Source organism: Pseudophryne corroboree, chromosome 1 (assembly GCF_028390025.1).
Source record: "Pseudophryne corroboree isolate aPseCor3 chromosome 1, aPseCor3.hap2, whole genome shotgun sequence".
NCBI lineage: Eukaryota > Metazoa > Chordata > Amphibia > Anura > Myobatrachidae > Pseudophryne > Pseudophryne corroboree.
The window spans coordinates 470,490,503-470,511,214 of NC_086444.1; the positions used below are offsets into that span (position 1 = coordinate 470,490,503).

Sequence of the window (20,712 nt, forward strand, 5' to 3'; positions counted from 1 at the left end):
CTGTAGATATATTACTGTACATCATCCATTTGAGAAAGGGAATATCTATTGGCAGCTCTAAATTAATTGGTTTTCACAAAAACCAGTGGTTTAATGGGATTGATTTTGGGAGGGAAGGAGAGTGGCTACTTATGTCTGTTAGTATTTTGTTATAAAAACATGCTATTTCTCCTCAGAAAGGTCTTTATGTAGAGCTAGACAAAAGACAATATTTCCTTTGACCTTCTTTTTACTGTCTTGCACATAAGAAAAAGATAAATTTTAATTTATTTTAAACAAGATGGTTATTTAGGAAACTGTTAATTACCAATTCTTAAAATATGGTTGTATACACAACATATATTTTTTATTTATAGTCTTAGGTTTTAATTTTTAAGATATTCCTCTGTTGTACTTTAGTATTAACAATAAAATTACCGAGATTAAAAAATATATTTTTTATTTTTTAATCAACAATGAAAACATCATCATAGTCTTGATGTTAACTGGTATTTTTACCGCATGAGGACATCATGCAATAGACACATTTAAAACAGCATGCTGAATTACATACATTTTAATTAGAGATGTGTGGCGGGCATTTTTTGTGTTTTGGTCTAGGTTCTGGTTCCAAGCTCGTGTTTTGGATCTGGATTGGTTTTGCCAAAACCACCCTTTCGTGTTTTGGTTTTGGATCTGGATGATTTTTGAAAAAAACAAAAACAGCTAAAATCACAGAATTGGGGGGTACTTTTGATCCTACGGTATTATTAAACTCAATAACATTCATTTCCACTCATTTCGAGTCTATTCTGAACACCTTATACCTCACAATATTGTTTTTAGGCCAAACGGTTGCACCAAGGTGGCTGTATGACTTATACCCCTTTTCCAGCTGAGCACCGGGTCTGATCCGGGATGTTTAACCCGGGTACAACAACCAGTGTCGGCCCCGCCGTTTCCACTGCACTTCGACACGGGTTATTTCCGGGTCGGATCTGTTTCATCTTAACCCAGGTAAGCTGTGTAAAAGCCTATTGATGTAATTAAAAATGGACTTTTTACTGTTTCATCAAGATTATGTCATGAAAAGGAACAAAATGAAGGGGTGGGGCCTGCTCACAGCAAGCACTGCAGCAATGGAGACCGATGCAGTAGCTGTGTCTAGCATGGAGTCGCAGACTGTTTGCAGTTTCCTGCTGCTTATATCTGCTACAGACAGCTTGATGCAGCTTCTTACCTTGTGCTACCTACTGCTGAGCTGAAGAAGGAGGACTCAGTTCTTTGCCGAGAGGGCTAGTTCTCGACGCAACTATTTGAAAAGGAGAAGAGCGCTGATATCATCCACAGTTACTTATCTCATAACAATGAGCTCTACACCAGTCCGAAGAATGTGGATGAGGGATAGCAGACATGGAGAAGAATTCATGCAGACCATTCAGGATGTCTCCTGCTACATTCGACTATGTTTTGGAACTACTGTCCCCCACAATTACCAAGCAGACCACCAGGTTCCGGAAGCCCATTGAGCCGACCAGGAGATTAGCGATTGCTCTCTGGTGGTATGCTACCCCTGGAGAGTATCGCACAATTTCCTGTTTATTTGGAGTAGGGATTTGCACGGTCTGCAAGATTGTCTACCAGATCACGCAGGCATTGCTGGATACCATGTACCATCATTTTATTTCCTTGCCACAAGGACAGCGGCTAGATGAGACTATAAAAGGATTTAAGTAGCGTGGCTACCCACAGTGCTATCCACTGCTCGGTGGCTATCCACTGCGTGGCTATCCACTGCTCGGTGGATGGCTTTTCCCTCGAGAGGTAAGATTATTTACTCCTTAAACTAATGTTCGCCCATAAACCAATATTCATGTTTTACCCCTGGAATAATATTATTATTTTATTAACAGAAATCGGTGATCGTAGATGGTGTGGACATCCTGGTCCACCTCATTGGTGATGCAGCATACCTGTTACAGCGCTGGCTGATGAAGGGCTAAACCCAGCATGTTCAGTTATCTCCCAAACAGACATCATACACCCATGCCCTAAGTTCGGCCCATATGGCAGTAGAGAATGCATTTGGGCGTTTAAAAGGATGCTGGCACTGCCTCATGAAGAGGAATGATGTGGACTTGAAAATCATGCCAGATATAGTAGCAGCCTGCTGCATTCTCCATAATATATGTGAGATACAAAAGGAAAACTTTCTCCCCAAGTGGAATGTGCATGATCATGGGGCGGGGGTCACTGTACATGATGCATCAGGCCTAGTGGGGGGGCATGACACAGCCAGCGAGTGCATAAGGGCCACCATTGCAGCCAATCTTCCCTCAATGTTGCAGTAGATAGAGAAAACAGACAAGTTTTTGTGTGCAAACAGTTTTTTGTTTATTTTGTTTTCTACAATTTCTCTGTTATAAAAATTGTTCAAAAGTTATAAGTTATTATATGTTTGCTTTTAAACAGTTGGCACACATTTTCTGAGGTAACAATATAAAATATTGAAGTGCAAACAGAACACTCTGTAATAATCCCCATAACGCAAGGGATCTTCAACATGTGGCCCTCCAGCTGTTGTAGAACTACATGTCCCAGGATGCCTTGCTATGTATTTCCACAACAGCTAAAGGGCCACATGTTGAAGACGCCTGCCCTACTGTTTGGCAGGTATCAGGGTAACCCCAATATTTGGATCCCACTGCCGCACATTTTCTGAGATAACAATATAAAAGAGTAAAGTGCAAACAGAACCCTGTAAAAATCCCCTAACGTTTGACTTTCTAGGTATCAGGGTACCCCCAATATTTGGATCCCACTGCCGCACGTTTTCTGAGATAACAATATAAAAAAGTAAAGTGCAAACAGAACATTCTGAAAAATCCACTAACATTTGGCTGTCTAGGTACCAGGGTACCCCCAATATTTGGATCCCACTGCCGCACATATTCAGGGGTAACAATATAAAAGAGTAAAGTGCAAACAGAACACTCTGTAAAAATCCCCTAACATTTGGCTTTGTAGGTATCAATATTCGGATCCCACTGCCGCACATCTTTGAGATAACAATAAAACAGATAAAAAGGCAAACAGAACCTTAACACACAAACATTGTTTTATCAACAGCTTGCCTTAATTAAGGCAATTGTCTATAAACCCGATATTCTGAGGATTGCGGGATTTGTGTTGTGGGATTTGAGGGAGGCTCATAGTTGTATGGACCATATGGGTGCTGTGGGTAGGCTGTGTCTTGCTGTTGTGCTTGTGTGGTAATCTCTAGAGTACGTGCAAATGTGCGCTCAAAAAATTACATCTGCCTCTCATGCATGGTCATTAACTGCGTCATAAATGATTGATGCATTTCCTTTTCGGACGCAAGATATCTCTCAATTCGTAAATCTTTCTGGGAATTCAGCTCACTATCCGCCTCACACAGGTGCTCCACGATAATGGACATCATTGCTCTGACCGTTTGTTCTGTTTTGTTCAGTTTCTTTTTCTGCTGTGGAACGTTGTAGACTGTGAAGGGGAGGAAAATAATGTAATCAACAATGATTATAGATAAAAATAGCAGTGGTAGCATATACGTGTTTGTGGCCTTTTCCCACCTGCACACTAGCTATACTCTGCAACATTACCATGTGCCAATCATTGACAAGGCAAAACCACAGTGTTGACTGGAGCACCCTCACTGCTACTTAAATAGCTAAACCTTGTTGAGGAATTAACCTTAAACTCGCAGCCCTCCAGCTGTTGTGGAACTACACATCTCAGCATGCCTTTACATAGATTTTGTAAAGCAACTGCTGCTACGGTGAGGGACAGGTCATGTCAGATGTGAGGGACAGGTCATGTTAGACTAGCTTAATTAGCTTCTACGAGGAAGTGAGCAATAATCTTGATCAAGGAAAAGCAGTGGATGTGGACTTCCTAGATTTTGCAAAAGCCTTCGATACAGTTCCTCACAGGAGACTGATGATCAAATTAAAGGAGATTGGCCTAGGAAAAACTATTTGCACATGGATAAGCAGCTGGTTGGATAGCAGGGTACAGCGAGTAGTGGTCAACGGGAAGTCCTCAACCTGGTCCCCAGTAGTAAGCGAAATACCACAAGGGTCCATACTCGGACCACTACTGTTCAACATATTTATCAATGACCTAGAAATAGGCCTGGAAAGCACAGTGTCAATCTTTGCAGATGATACTAAACTGTGTAAGGTAATTAATTCAGAATTGGATGTGGAGTCCTTGCAGAATGATCTATCTAAACTTGAACTCTGGGCGTCTAAATGGAAAATGAGGTTCAATACAGACAAATGCAAGGTTATGCATTTTGGGACTAAAAACAAACTTGCATCCTACATATTAAATGGGGAACGCCTAGGGGAAACAGAGTTGGAAAAAGATTTGGGGGTATTCATTGATAATAGGCTTAATAACCGTACACAATGTCAAAACGCAGTAAAGAAGGCAAGCAAGGTGCTAGCGTGCATAAAAAGGGGAATTGAGACAAGGGACTCGGATGTAATCATGCCGCTGTATAAGCTGTCCACACCTGAAATATTGTGTTCAGTTTTGGGCACCATTGTATAAAAAAGACATCAGTAAACTCGAAAGTGTTCAAAGGCGAGCTACTAAATTGATTATAGGCCTAGAAGGACTGGACTATAAGGAAAGACTTACTAGGCTAAATATGTATACACTAGAAAAGAGGTGCCTAAGAGGAGATATTATTAATATCTTCAAATATGTAAAGGGACATCACAAAGAGTTATCAGAGGAATTATTTATTAAAAGAACACAGTTTAGGACACGTGGGCACTCGCTGCGACTGGAGGAGAGAAAGTTCCGAACGCAATAGAGGAAAGGGTTCTTCACTGTTAGGGCAATCAGGATGTGGAATTTACTGCCAGGGAAGGCGAAGGTGGTAATAGCGGACTCTGTAATTGGATTTAAAAAAGGAATGGATAAATTTCTGAATGAAAAAGCTATCCAAGGTTATAATACTTAAAATATCAACGTGGTTAATCTGGGGCTAACATGAGTTATAGTAGCCAACTAGTCATAAAAATAAGAATTTACTTACCGATAATTCTATTTCTCGTAGTCCGTAGTGGATGCTGGGGACTCCGTAAGGACCATGGGGAATAGCGGCTCCGCAGGAGACTGGGCACAAAAGTAAAGCTTTAGAACTACCTGGTGTGCACTGGCTCCTCCCCCCATGACCCTCCTCCAAGCCTCAGTTAGGATACTGTGCCCGGATGAGCGTACACAATAAGGAAGGATTTTGAATCCCGGGTAAGACTCATACCAGCCACACCAATCACACCATATAACTTGTGATCTAAACCCAGTTAACAGCATGATAACAGAGGAGCCTCTAGAAAAGATGGCTCACTACAGCAATATCCCGATTTTTTTTTTTGGTAACAATAACTATGTACCAGTATTGCAGACAATCCGCACTTGGGATGGGCGCCCAGCATCCACTACGGACTACGAGAAATAGAATTATCGGTAAGTAAATTCTTATTTTCTCTGACGTCCTAGTGGATGCTGGGGACTCCGTAAGGACCATGGGGATTATACCAAAGCTCCCAAACGGGCGGGAGAGTGCGGATGACTCTGCAGCACCAAATGAGAGAACTCCAGGTCCTCCTCAGCCAGGGTATCAAATTTGTAGAATTTTTCAAACGTATTTGCTCCTGACCAAGTAACTGCTCGGCAAAGTTGTAAAGCCGAGACCCCTCGGGCAGCCGCCCAAGATGAGCCCACCTTCCTTGTGGAATGGGCTTTTACAGATTTTGTCTGTGGCAGGCCTGCCACAGAATGTGCAAGCTGAATTGTACTACAAATCCAACGAGCAATAGTCTGCTTAGAAGCAGGAGCACCCAGCTTGTTGGGTCCATACAGAATAAACAACGAGTCAGATTTTCTGACTCCAGCCGTCCTGGAAACCTATATTTCCAGGGCCCTGACAACGTCTAGCAACTTGGAGTCCTCCAAGTCCCTAGTAGCCGCAGGCACCACAATAGGTTGATTCAGGTGAAACGCTGAAAACCACCTTAGGGAGAAACTGAGGACAAGTCCTCAATTCCGCCCTGTCCGAATGGAAAATCAGATGAGGGCTTTTACAGGATAAAGCCGCCAATTCTGACACGCACCTGGCCCAGGCCAGGGCCAACAGCATGACCACTTTCCATGTGAGATATTTTAACTCCACATATTTAAGTGGTTCAAACCAATGTGACTTTTGGAACCCAAAAACTACATTTAGATCCCAAGGTGCCACTGGAGGCACAAAAGGAGGCTGTATATACAGTACCCCTTTCACAAACGTCTGAACTTCAGGGACTGAAGCTAGTTCTTTTTGGAAGAAAATTGACAGGGCCGAAATTTGAACCTTAATGGACCCCCATTTCAGGCCCATAGACACTCCTGTTTGCAGGAAATGTAGGAATCGACCTAGTTTAAAATTCCTCCGTCGGGGCCTTACTGGCCTCGCACCACGCAACATATTTTCGCCAAATGCGGTGATAATGTTTTGCGGTTATATCTTTCCTGGCTTTGATCAGGATAGGAATGACTTCATCCGGAATGCCTTTCTCCTTCAGGATCCGGCGTTCAACCGCCATGCCGTCAAACGCAGTCGCGGTAAGTCTTGGAACAGACAGGGTCCTTGCTGGAGCAGGTCCCTTCTTAGAGGTAGAGGCCACGGATCCTCCGTGAGCATCTCTTGAAGTTCCGGTTACCAAGTCCTTCTTGGCCAATCCGGAGCCCGAATATAGTGCTTACTCCTCTCCATCTTATAATTCTCAGTACCTTGGGTATGAGAGGCAGAGGAGGGAACACATAAACTGACTGGTACACCCACTGTGTTACCAGAGCGTCTACAGCTATTGCCGGAGGGTCCCTTGACCCGGCGCAATACTTGTCGAGTTTTATAAACATGTGGAAGACTTCTGGGTGAAGTCCCCACTTGCTGACAGTGCTATCACATGATTTTCCGCCCAGCAAAGAATCCTTGCAGCTTCTGCCATTGCCCTCCTGCTTCTTGTGTCACCCTGTCTGTTTACGTGGGTGACTGCCGTGATGTTGTCCGAATGGATCAACTCCGGGTGACCTTGAAGCAGAGGTCTTGCTGAGCTTAGAGCATTGTAAATGGCCCTTAGCTTCAGGATATTTATGTGAAGTGATGTCTCCAGGCTTGACCATAAGCTCTGGAAATTCCTTCCCTGTGTGACTGCTCCCCAGTCTCGCAGGCTGGCATCCGTGGTCACCAGGACCCAGTCCTGAATGTCGAATCTGCGAACCTCTAGAAGATGAGCACTCTGCAACCACCACAGGAGAGACACCCTTGTGCTTGGTGACAGGGTTATCCGCTGATGCATCTGAAGATGCGACCCGGACCATTTGTCCAGCAGGTCCCACTGGAAAGTTCTTGCGTGGAATCTGCCGAATGGGATTGCTTCGTAGGAAGCCACCATTTTTCCCAGAACCCTTTCATTGATGTACTGAGACTTGGCTCGGTTATAGGAGGTTCCCAACTAGCTCGGATAACTCCCTGACTTTCTCCTCCGGGAGAAACACCTTTTTCTAGACTGTGTCCAGGATCATCCCTAGGAACAGACGACGAGTCGTCGGAATCAGCTGCGATTTTGGAATATTGAGAATCCAATCGTGCTGCCGCAACACTACCTGAGATAGTGCTACACCGACCTCCAACTGTTCCCTGGATCTTACCCTTATCAGGGAATCGTCCAAGTAAGGGATAACTAAAATTCCCTTCCTTCGAAGGAGTATCATCATTTCGGCCATTACCTTGGTAAAGACCCGGGGTGCCGTGGACCATCCATACGGCAGCGTCTGAAACTGATAGTGACAGTTCTGTACCATAAACCTGAGGTACCCTTGGTGAGAAGGGTAAATTGGGACATGAAGGTAAGCATCCTTGATGTCCCGAGACATCATGTAGTCCCCTTCTTCCAGGTTCGCAATCACTGCTCTGAGTGACTCAATCTTGAATTTGAACCTCCGTATGTAAGTGTTCAAGATTTTAGATTTAGAAACGGTCTCACCGAGCCGTCCGGCTTCGGTACCACAACAGTGTGGAATAATACCCCGTTCCCTGTTGCAGGAGGGGTACCTTGATTATCACCTGCTGGGAATACAGCTTGTGAATGGCTTCCAAAACTGCCTCCCTGTCAGAAGGAGACATCGGTAAAGCCGACTTTAGGAAACGGCGAGGGGGAGACGTCTCGAATTCCAATTTGTACCCCTGAGATACCACCTGAAGGATCCAGGGGTCTACTTGCGAGTGAGCCCACTGCGCGCTGAAATTCATTGAGACGGGCCCCCACCGTGCCTGATTCTGCTTGTAAAGCCCCAGCGTCATACTGAGGGCTTGGCAGAGGCGGGAGAGGGCTTCTGTTCCTGGGAACTGGCTGATTTCTGCAGCCTTTTTCCTCTCCCTCTGTCACGGGGCAGAAATGAGGAACCTTTTGCCCGCTTGCCCACGAAAAGACTGCGCCTGATAATACGGCGTCTTTTATGTTGAGAGGCGACCTTGGGTACAAACGTGGATTTCCCAGCTGTTGCCGTGGCCACCAGGTCTGAAAGACCGACCCCAAATAACTCCTCCCCTTAATAAGGCAATACTTCCATATGCCGTTTGGAATCCGCATCACCTGACCACTGTCGTGTCCATAACCCTCTACTGGCAGAAATGGACAACGCACTTAGACTTGATGCCAGTCGGCAAATATTCCGCTGTGCATCACGCATATATAGAAATGCATCTTTTAAATGCTCTATAGGCAATAATATACTGTCCCTATCTAGGGTATCAATATTTTCAGTCAGGGAATCCGACCACGCCAACCCAGCACTGCACATCCAGGCTGAAGCGATTGCTGGTCGCAGTATAACACCAGTATGTGTGTAAATACATTTTAGGATACCTTCCTGCTTTCTATCAGCAGGATCCTTAAGGGCGGCCATCTCAGGAGAGGGTAGAGCCCTTGTTCTTACAAGCGTGTGAGCGCTTTATCCACCCTAGGGGGTGTTTCCCAACGCACCCTAACCTCTGGCGGGAAAGGATATAATGCCAATAACATTTTAGAAATTATCAGTTGTTATCGGGGGAAACCCACGCATCATCACACACCTCATTTAATTTCTCAGATTCAGGAAAACTACAGGTAGTTTTTCCTCACCGAACATAATACCCCTTTTTGGTGGTACTCGTATTATCAGAAATGTGTAAAACATTTTTCATTGCCTCAATCATGTAACGTGTGGCCCTACTGGAAGTCACATTTGTCTCTTCACCATCGACACTGGAGTCAGTATCCGTGTCGGCGTCTATATCTGCCATCTGAGGTAACGGGCGCTTTAGAGCCCCTGACGGCCTATGAGACGTCTGGACAGGCACAAGCTGAGTAGCCGGCTGTCTCATGTCAACCACTGTCTTTTATACAGAGCTGACACTGTCACGTAATTCCTTCCAACAGTTCATCCACTCAGGTGTCGACCCCCTAGGGGGTGACATCACTATTACAGGCAATCTGCTCCGTCTCCACATCATTTTTCTCCTCATACATGTCGACACAAACGTACCGACACACAGCACACACACACAGGGAATGCTCTGATAGAGGACAGGACCCCACTAGCCCTTTGGGGAGACAGAGGGAGAGTTTGCCAGCACACACCAGAGCGCTATATATATATATATACAGGGATAACCTTATATAAGTGTTTTTCCCCTTATAGCTGCTGTATTTTTAATACTGCGCGTAATTAGTGCCCCCCTCTCTTTTTTAACCCTTTCTGTAGTGTAGTGACTGCAGGGGAGAGCCAGGGAGCTTCCCCCCAACGGAGCTGTGAGGGAAAATGGCGCCAGTGTGCTGAGGAGATAGGCTCCGCCCCCTTCTCGGCGGCCTTATCTCCCGTTTTTCTGTGTATTCTGGCAGGGGTTAAATTCATCCATATAGCCCAGGAGCTATATGTGATGCATTTTTTGCCATCCAAGGTGTTTTTATTGCGTCTCAGGGCGCCCCCCCCCCAGCGCCCTGCACCCTCAGTGACCGGAGTGTGAAGTGTGCTGAGAGCAATGGCGCACAGCTGCAGTGCTGTGCGCTACCTTGTTGAAGACAGGACGTCTTCTGCCGCCGATTTTCCGGACCTCTTCTGTCTTCTGGCTCTGTAAGGGGGCCGGCGGCGCGGCTCTGGGACCTATCCATGGCTGGGCCTGTGATCTGTCCCTCTGGAGCTAATGTACAGTAGCCTAAGAAGCCCAATCCACTCTGCACGCAGGTGAGTTCGCTTCTTCTCCCCTTAGTCCCTCGATGCAGTGAGCCTGTTGCCAGCAGGTCTCACTGAACATAAAAAACCTAAAACTAAACTTTTCACTAAGCAGCTCAGGAGAGCCACCTAGTGTGCACCCTTCTCGTTCGGGCACAAAAATCTAACTGAGGCTTGGAGGAGGGTCATGGGGGGAGGAGCCAGTGCACACCAGGTAGTTCTAAAGCTTTACTTTTGTGCCCAGTCTCCTGCGTAGCCGCTATTCCCCATGGTCCTTACGGAGTCCCCAGCATCCACTAGGACGTCAGAGAAACATTATTTAGCAAGTACGTAGAATCATCACAATTTAAAACAGGTTGAACACGATGGGCAATTTGCCTCTATTCAACCTCAAATACTATGTTACTATGTTACTGTGGCAGGGCATGCTAGGATGTGTAGTGCAACATAAGCTGGAGGGCATGGAGTACTTACACCCCTGCTGTACAGTGGTTTGTATGTATGTAAATGTTTGTAAATAGTAATACTTACTATTTGAGCGCAAAGTCGTGGTCTTGGGGGGTTGCAACGTCTCCGCCTGAGACTCTGCGATCGCACACTTGCAAAGCGAAATTACACTCCCCCGTGGGCGGCGACTATGATTTGCACGGCTGCAAAAAGTTGCTAGCGACCGATCAACACGGAATCAGGACCAATATGTGGTATAGGCGAGCGTACCTCTACACCACACAGGTCAAACCTTGTGACAATTATTTAGATTGAATATTAATAACCCCTTTTTTTAGAGTAAAAAATATACAGCACAGGACTGCACCACTGAACTTATATTGCAGCACCACTGGACTGGATTTATACAGCAGTACCACTGGAATTATACTGCAGTATCACTGGAATTATACGGCAGTACCACTGGAATTATACGGCAGTACCACTGGACTGGATTTATACGGAAATATCACTGGATTTATATGCCAGTACCACTGGAATTATACGTCAGTACCACTGGATTTATACAACAGTACCACTGGATTTATACGGCAGTACCACTGGACATATATGGCAGTATCACTGGACTGGATTTATACGCCAGTTCCGCTGGAATTATACGGCAGTACCACTGGACATATACGGCAGGGTCACTGGACATATATACGGCAGTATCACTGGACTGGATTTATATGCCAGTACCACTGGAATTATATGGGAGTACCACTGGACATATACTGCAGTATCACTGGATTTATATGGCAGTACTGCTGGACATATACAGCAGGATCACTGGATTTATACAGCAGTACCACTGGACTTATATGGCAGGATCACTGGACATATACGGCAGTATCACTGGAATTATACAGCAGTACCACTGGACTTATATGCCAGTACCACTGGATTTATACAACAGTCCCACTGGATTTATACGGCAGTACCACTGGACATATACGGCAGTATCACTGGATTTATACGACTGTACCACTGGACATATATACAGCAGTATCACTGGACTGGATTTATAGATTTATACGCCAGTACCACTGGAATTATACGGCATGACGACTGAACATATACACCAGTACCACTGGAATTATATGGCAGTACCACTAGATTTATACGCCAGTACCACTGGAATTATATGGCAGTACCACTGGACATATACGGCAGTATCACTGGATTTATACGGCAGTACCGCTGGACATATACGGCAGGATCACTGGACATATACGGCAGTATCACTGGACATATACGGCAGTATCACTGGACATATACGGCAGTATCACTGGACATATACGGCAGTACTACTGGACATATACGGCAGTACTACTGGACATATACGGCAGCACAGGGACACTACCATTGTACTGATGCAGGACAACACAGCACCACTGCAATGGACTGGACTTATACAGCAGCACTGGACATATGGCAGTAGAGGACACCACCACCGTGACTGGACTGATGCAGCACAAAACACTACCATTGTACTGATGCAGGACAACACAGCACCACTGCAATGGACTGGACTTATACAGCAGCACTGGACATATGGAAGCAGAGGACACCACCACTGTGACTGGACTGAAGCAGCACAAGACACTACCACTAAACTGATGCAGGACACTGAGGACGGAGACACGTCCTCTCTCTACACTCTCCAATACCGGAGTGAAAATGGCAGCGACGCGCGGCTCCTTATCGAAACCCCGCGAGAATCTGACAGCGGGATGATGCCGTTTTGCCTTGTTCTGGTTTCTGAGCCAGGTGGGAAAACCTGAGCCTGACTCGGATCTGGTCTCTGGTAGTGAAGTTTGGGGGGTTCGGTTCTCAGGGAACCGAACCCGCTCATCTCTAATTTTAATATACAGTACTGTATAAGAAGCTAAGCATAAACACTTGCAAGTTCTGTTGATGCATTTTATACCTGCATTTTTCCCTAAATTGCTCTACATGAGGCTCTAAGTGTGAAACTGGCAATCCTGTTAAGTTTAAATGGCTATGGCATAGGTTCTCAAACGCGCTCATCGAGGCACCCCAATTGTCCAGGTTTTAAGTTTATCCATGCTTGGCCATAGGTGACTTAATTAGCACCTCAGTCAATTTGATTTAATCATCTGAGATGAGCCATAAATAGCCCTAAAACCTGGACCATTGGGGTACCTGGAGGAGCTCGTTTGAGGGCCTCTGGGCTCTGGGGATGGTAAGTGTTGCATTAGCTTTTTATGTTTATTTTATGAGGGAACTCCGGGCAGAATCATAAATTGTTTTGGATTGATGGATTTGCTCACATGTATTGTAGAAGATTACATGGAATAAAAGTGTAACTAAAAATGAAAACACTTCTTTATAAATGTATGTGATTTGTATCGACATACATGAACAGAACATTTTGCAACAAAAATGATCTTGGACGATGTATGCAGAGCAACTACAACAGAAAATTAAACCAAGCATAGATTTAGCAACTACAGTATAGGGCAATTTAAAATGGTCAAACTGTGGAACTATTAAGTGAAGGGGTATAAGAGGTGCTTATTTTGGCAACACATGCTGACTTTCTATCCGAAGTAGTAATAGAAAAAAAATCATAGCATAAAATAGTCTCTCCCAAGGTGACGTTAAAGCGATTTAGCAATACTGTTCCTTTGTCACACACTACAGCAAATTATTTGTCAAGATGCACAAACAGGGCTTTGATGTGCCGGTGAAGGAGGGTTTCACCATTAGAAAATACTGTGTTTCCTAGTTGGAAATCAGCATGTTACATTGGCTATAATCAAAATGAATCATTAACATTTAATAAAAAGTAAAATAAAATAGATTTCTTAGAATGTTTTACATTCATTTAAAAATTATTGTGGCAGAAATACATGTATATACAAAAAAATAGTTATTTAACAATATTAAGTATTATATGTTTTATTAGAATAATCTATAGTTGATACAAGATAATTAAACCAGTACTTTATGATGTATGTGTGCAATTCAAAATCACTTTTTACAAATCCTTTCTACAAAATACAAAAAAAAGTGTTAAATTGCTTTATATATTAAACCAGAACATTTATAATATATAGATTGCCAACGTTGATTATTTTTACATTTTGCCAGGTATAGAGCAGAATGGATACAATAATGTTTTGATTGACAGCAAGACAATTGGAGAGCTAATCAACTCTTTAAAATAATACGTATAGCAGAATGGTTAAGAGAATGAAAATCATCTGCTAGAAGCATAATGGTAGGGATTTCAAAATGGAAAAAAAAATTACAGATGAGAGACTAACGTTACAGGTGATGAAAAAATAATTGCAACATGGAAAAAGACAGAAAATGATAAGGAAAAAAAATGAGCTTCAAGACAGAAATTAAAGAATGAGAAAAATGTACTGGGATAGAGAAGATGAAATGTCACCAGTTAAGGGGAGAAGTAAAAAGGTTATTGGAAAACAGAGACAGAAATACTAAAATGGCTTGGACGAGCCCTTTAGTGTATTTATATGTCAGGTAAAGTGACTGAGCAGTCAGAAGTCAGCAGGGAGATTACCTAATAAAAAAATAGTTCTAGTGAAATTCTGTCAAGCAACTCATTATTCTAATTTCTGGGAACAGTGACAACCTTTCCAGATTTATACTTTTAATACAATATATACAGTGAGGGAGTAATTTAGAGTTGGACAAACCAAACCCAAGGTTAAATAATGTTTTATAAGACAAAATGGAAGTTAGAGGGAAGAACAAAGCAACAGCTTGGAGGTGTGTAACAGCGGTAAGGTTGTGGACATATTCTGGAAGTATGGCATGCCCTTACTCTAGTAAGCTAAAAAGAGTGCATATGGGAGTGTAAAATTAGCAGCTTCCTTCAAGTTAAATGGAATAAGTCAAATGGTACAGTAGGAGCACTTCTAGAGGGACATTTATAAAGATACAGGTTTTTAGAAGTGGATATGTTCCCCATACCAACCATTCATATTCTAGAGTACTTATCATTTATCTTGCACCTTCTGGAAGATAATAGCTAGAATCAGATTGGTTGCTATGAGCGACATCTTCACTTTTAAAAATCCACACATTAGTAAATAATATTTACTAAATATACCCCCTAGTGTTGTTCCGAGTGTTTAGTGTGAGACTAGTGTCTAAATCTAACTGAACAAGCCTGGAGCGGGAACAGCTAGATTGTGAGTAGACCTCAATAATCAGGCAATTTTTGAGTGTCACTTACTGCCTTTTTATCTCCACTGCATGCAGTGATTTGGCTTCGGCTAAGAAGTGGGCTGATGCTAAACACAATCAGGCTGGTCAAGTATATCTAAACAGAAGACTAGATTAATAAGAGCCTGCTGCAGCTCAACTGGTAAGAATACAGGTCACAGCGTAAAAGGTGCAAGTTAAAGCCCCATAAGGTGCATCAGTGCTTTTTCTCGCATGAATAGTACTTTGACTTCAATATGACCACCAATTAACTTGTATAAATCACATCAAAAGCTCACCATGACCTAACTGTTTTCTCATTTTTTTATGGATTTCCTTGATCATTCTTTTATCTCCAATACTCAGTTACCAAGGGGCCCATTTATGCATATAGCATGTGATCGCATATAGCATGTGACTCGGCTGGATGTATCACCCTACACATGCAGGGACAAGGGCTCCAAAAGGAGCCTGTCCCTGCAATGTGCTAAGTGGGGTGACTGGGCTTCTGTGCATGCACTGTAGCCTTACCGCCATGCACAGGTACCATTTCCAGTGTAGTAACCCCAACAGTACCCCAAATTCAAATTACACCACACAGTAGTGCCCCTTATTTACGTTAAGACACACTATAGTACCCTTTATGAACATTAGACCTTACAGTAGTAGGGAGTGCCTCTTGCACATAATGCCACACAGTAGTAATACCTCCTACACATTATGCCACACAGTAGTAGTACCCCTTACACATAACACACAGTTGCAGCACCCCTTACACATTATGCCCATACAGTAGTAGTGCCCCTTACACATTATGCCCACACAGGAGAAGTGCCCTTTGCACATTATGCCACACAGTAGTAATGCCCCTTACACATTATACCAATAGTAATAGTTTCCTTTACATATTATGCCCACGGTGCTCTCTCTTCTATATGATGCTATCACCTTGTCACTGACACTTTAACAGTGTCTAACACACTGTTAGTCTGTTTTGACTCTGCCAACTTACTTGTACACCCCACAGGAGCAGCTCCTCACTCACTCTAAGTGCGCTGCACATCACTGTGGGAGTGTGGAGAGGAGAGATGACATGACGTCCCAGATGAAAGCCAGAGAAGGCAGATTGAATCAGGAAGGGAGGTAAAGGAGTTAAATGTACCATGACTAATAAACATTATATATATATATGTTTAAAAAAGTGAAAGGAATAGTGCTAAAGCTCAGCAGAACAGGGTTCCCTGAAAGTGCTGGCTAGAAAGTGCAGGGTGCAAAAAGCAGGAAGGAATGACAGGTCTAATAGAAATAATAGCAGGTGACACAAGGACAACCCTCAAAACAACCTGCTGCAAAGCAATGCCCACTTGTTATGGCAATCAATATAAATAAGAATATATGTGCAAAAAGAATCCAAACTGCCCTATTGGGGAGAAAACCCACAGAATGCACAATGTCCGCTGCCTTGTGGTATTAAGTGAGTGATGTACAGCACCCAGTATTCCCAGATCGTCACCGATATTGGTACTGACTGGGCCCAACACTGCTTAGTTTCCAAGATCAGCCGGAATTGGACGTTTGCCAGTGTGGTATGGCTGTAAATATCACTAGACCAACATATGTTGTCTACTGGGGAATCCCATATAGGTAGCTGGAATCTGATACTGCTAAATACAACACCAAAGATGGACAATAAGCTGCACATAGTGAGCAAGAGGGGGTCTGCATGGTGGATGTTGAAAGCGAGGGTGAAAGGAAAGGTGTCACTGCTAGTGAAGTGGGGATCTGTCAGGATCGAGTCTCTAAATATATATAGACACACGGTGGTGTCTGACAGCACATAGCATGCAATGAACATCGATAACAGGACACACGGCGGTGTCTAAGAAAATTAAACCAAACAGCGGAATGCAGAGTCCAACAAAAAGTCACTATAATATGTCACAGGAAACAACCTAAACGAAAATCTTCATTGAGGCCAATCGGAGTAAGGCAATTAAGTCTGTGTATCCATTGTAGTACTAGTTGTAGCAAAATTCTGTCCCGATCACCCCCACGTTGTAGGGGCGGTATGTGATCAATGATACAACATTTGAGCTGGTTAACAGTATGATGTGCATCCTTGAAGTGTCTTGCGACCGGTAAGTTAGTAAAGTCTTTTGAGGTGTCTGTGGCAATTAAGCACTTCTTGATAGATGAGCGGTGTTGGCTGAGCCATTCTTTCATCATTCTACATACAGACGGTTGCATGGGCATCTCAGAATGTGAACAACAAATCTACTGTTACAGTCCAGCCTATATTTTATGGAATATTCCCTCCCATCAGTGGGATTTTTGAAGCGATTGCCTATTATCAGAAAAGAGCACCAGATCTTTACCGCTTTACCGAGATCTCGGCAGTGATGAGGGCATTCGTATGAATACACCATCGGTCAAAACGCGGCTGTTTAAGTATGAATCTCGGTCATTTACTAAGAAGTGCAAAGCAAAAAAAAATAAAAAACACTGCCGTGAAAAAATACAACTCGTAAAAAAGTGCTAAAAAAAACAGACCTGCTTTTTTGAGCCGTGATTGGATAGGCATGCACGGATCCATGAGATCCGTGCATGTATATCAGTGGGAAGGGGTGGGAAAGTGTTAATTTTTTGAAAAAAAATTGCGTGGGGTCCCCCCTCCTAAGCATAACCAGCCTCGGGCTCTTTGAGCCGATCCTGGTTGCAGAAATATGGGAAAGAAAATGACAGGGGTTCCCCCATATTTAAGCAACCAGCATCGGGCTCTGTGCCTGGTCCTGGTTCCAAAAATACGGGGGACAAAAAGCGTAGGGGTCCCCCGTATTTTTAAAACCAGCACCGGGCTCCACTAGCTGGACAGATAATGCCACAGCCGGGGGTCACTTTTATACAGTGCCTTGCGGCCGTGGCATCAAATATCCAACTAGTCACCCCTGGCCGGGGTACCCTGGGGGAGTGGGGACCCCTTCAATCAAGGGGTCCCCCCCCCAGCCACCCAAGGGCCAGGGGTGAAGCCCGAGGCTGTCCCCCCCATCCAATAGGCTGCGGATGGGGGGCTGATAGCCTTTTTGTAAAAGTGATTGATATTGTTTTTAGTAGCAGTACTACAAGGCCCAGCAAGCCTCCCCCGCATGCTGGTACTTGGAGAACCACAACTATAAAAGTGACCCCCGGCTGTGGCATTATCTGTCCAGCTAGTGGAGCCCGGTGCTGGTTTCAAAAATACGGGGGACCCCTACTCTTTTTGTCTCCCGTATTTTTGGAACCAGGACCAGGCGCAGAGCCCGATGCTGGTTGCTTAAATATGGGGGAACCCCTGTCCATTTTTTCCCCATATTTCTGCAACCAGGATCGGCTCAAAGAGCCCGAGGCTGGTTCGCCTTAGGAGGGGGGACCCCACGCAATTTTTTTTTAACATTTAAACTTTATTTTTTTGTTTAACAAAGTGCACAATGAAGCCCAGCACGGATCTCTCAGATCCGGCCGAGATTCGTTGTATTAAAGTCGGCAGTGTTTTACAAGTCACTCACGTAAAACACTGCCTAAATAAACGAATGACATCAACATCGGAAAACCCGAAAATGCAGAATACGGCAGCTTAGTAAATTAGTCGTAATAAATTCAAAAAGTTGCAGTTTTACACTTTCGATGTCATTCGTGATTATTCTCCCACCAAATCGGGAGAATTACGAATGTTAGTAAATATACCCCATTGTGTATGAGTATCAAAGACATATACTAAACACACAAAAGGAAGATATTGGTTTTGTTGCAGCACCATAAGGGGTGGATTCCCTGTTGTATACCCCAGTGGGCTTTCTGGGGACTAAGTAATTTAACAGGTGATCCACACTACTAAAACCCCTAGCCTAAATCGATTGGCCCCACTACTGCTTTGCTTCCCATTTGGGAGGCCGGCCATCAATATACTGCACTGTGCATAGCAATATGTTCCAAAGCTTATTTTCCCTACCCATCCCTATTGTCTGCACTCAAGATCCTGGGATCATATAAAAACTGAACTCTTTATGGGGATTGCATTAATGTTATGTGGGTGGTAGGTAGTACACAAATAATAAAAGCAACTCCAAAAGATCTTCTAGCACTGACCAGGCACCACAACTGAAAGAATGCTTCCTACTTAAAGGATAAGATTGATAAAATCCAAGATGAAATGGTATGCTCTAACTCAGCCAGTGACCTGCTCAATTCCCTACCTGAACCCTCTGGCACTCTCATTTCCTTTGTTCCCACAAGTGAAGATGAAGTATCAACACTCTTTTCATCCTCCTACTCCACTACCTCTACTCTTGATCCTATACCCTCGCAAGTCAGTAAAACTTACTGTGCTTATCCCAACCTTAACTAAAATCTGTAATCTTTCTCTCCACTGGTATCTTTCCTTCGCTGTTTAAGCATGCAGTAATTACTCCCATTCTAAAAAAAACACAACTCTGACCCAAACACACTCTCTAACTACCATCCCATTTCTCAGCTACCATGTCCCTCCAAGCTACTTGAGAGACTTGCCTACACTCGCCTTACACACTTTCTCAACTCTCACAACTTATTGGACCCACTTCAGTCAGGCTTTCGTGCCCAACACTCCACAGAGACAGCACTGACCAAAGTAGTGAATGATCTGGTCACTGCTAGATGGAAAGGCCATTACATACTTTTTATTCTTCTAGATCTCTCTGCTGCTTTTGACACCGTTGATCACTCTCTTCTCATACAAACACTACAATCCCTAGGTCTTCAGGACACAGCCCTTACTTGGTTCTCATCCTACCTATCTAATCGCTCTTTCAGTGTTCACTTCTCTGATTCTACCTCTTATTCTCTACCTCTATCAGTTGGAGTACCGCAGGGCTCAGTCTTGGGTCCTCTGCTGTTCTCAATCTATACCTCATCTCTCGGTATTCAGATTTCAGCATCATTTGTACACTGATGATACTCAAATCTACCTATCCCCAGATTTATCACTATCTGTATTGGTTCATGTCACTGAATGCCTGTCTGCCATTTCATCTTTGATGTCATCTCGCCACCTGAAACTCAGAATTATTCAAAACAGAATTATTTTCCCACCAGCCAAGAGTAGTTACCAACCTGATATCTCCATAACTGTTGACAATGCAACTATCCACCCTACCTCACAAGCTCGCTGACTAGGTGTCATCCTTGACTCTGAACTGTCCTTTGTTCCACACATTCAATCTGTCTCTAAAACATGTTACATGCATCTAAAAAAAAAATCCAAAATAAGCCATTATCTTACACAACACACTACAAAAACTCAAATCCATGCACTCATCATCTCCCGCATTGATTATTGTAATAGTCTCCTTACTGGTCTTCCCAAACATAGACTCTCACCACTACAATCCATTTTAGATGCAGCTACGAGGCTAATCTTCCTCGCTAGACGGTCTTCTGCTGATCCGCTCTGTCAGTCCCTCCATTGGTTAATGGTATTCTACCATGTTAAATATAAAATACTTTTACTTACATACAAGGCTGTTAACCAAACTGCACCATCATACATATATTCACCCATCTCAAAATATCTCCCTACCAGATCTCTACGCTCTGCACAAGATCTGCATCTCTCATCCACATTTATTACTTGTTCCCACTCAAAATTACAGGACTATATCCGGGCTTCACTCACTCTGTGGAATGCCCTCCTATGCACAATAAGACTTACCTCTAGTCTCCAAA

At 43.7% G+C, this 20,712-nt stretch overlaps 1 long non-coding RNA gene and 1 pseudogene across 2 annotated transcripts in view; both read right to left on the reverse strand.

Annotated features, from left to right (window-relative positions):
• The window catches only part of LOC134905889 (uncharacterized), a 148,394-nt gene that overhangs the window by 89,346 nt on the left and 38,336 nt on the right, over positions 1 to 20,712 (reverse strand). The window contains exon 2 of one of the 2 annotated variants that reach the window (XR_010175767.1): positions 2,349 to 3,501. The exons of the other annotated variant lie outside the window; for it this stretch is intronic. This is a non-coding gene — a long non-coding RNA (uncharacterized LOC134905889). Of the gene's footprint in view, positions 1 to 2,348; positions 3,502 to 20,712 lie in introns of those variants that run through there. 2 annotated transcript variants of the gene reach the window in all.
• LOC134944121 (5S ribosomal RNA) lies at positions 16,457 to 16,576 on the reverse strand (annotated as a pseudogene).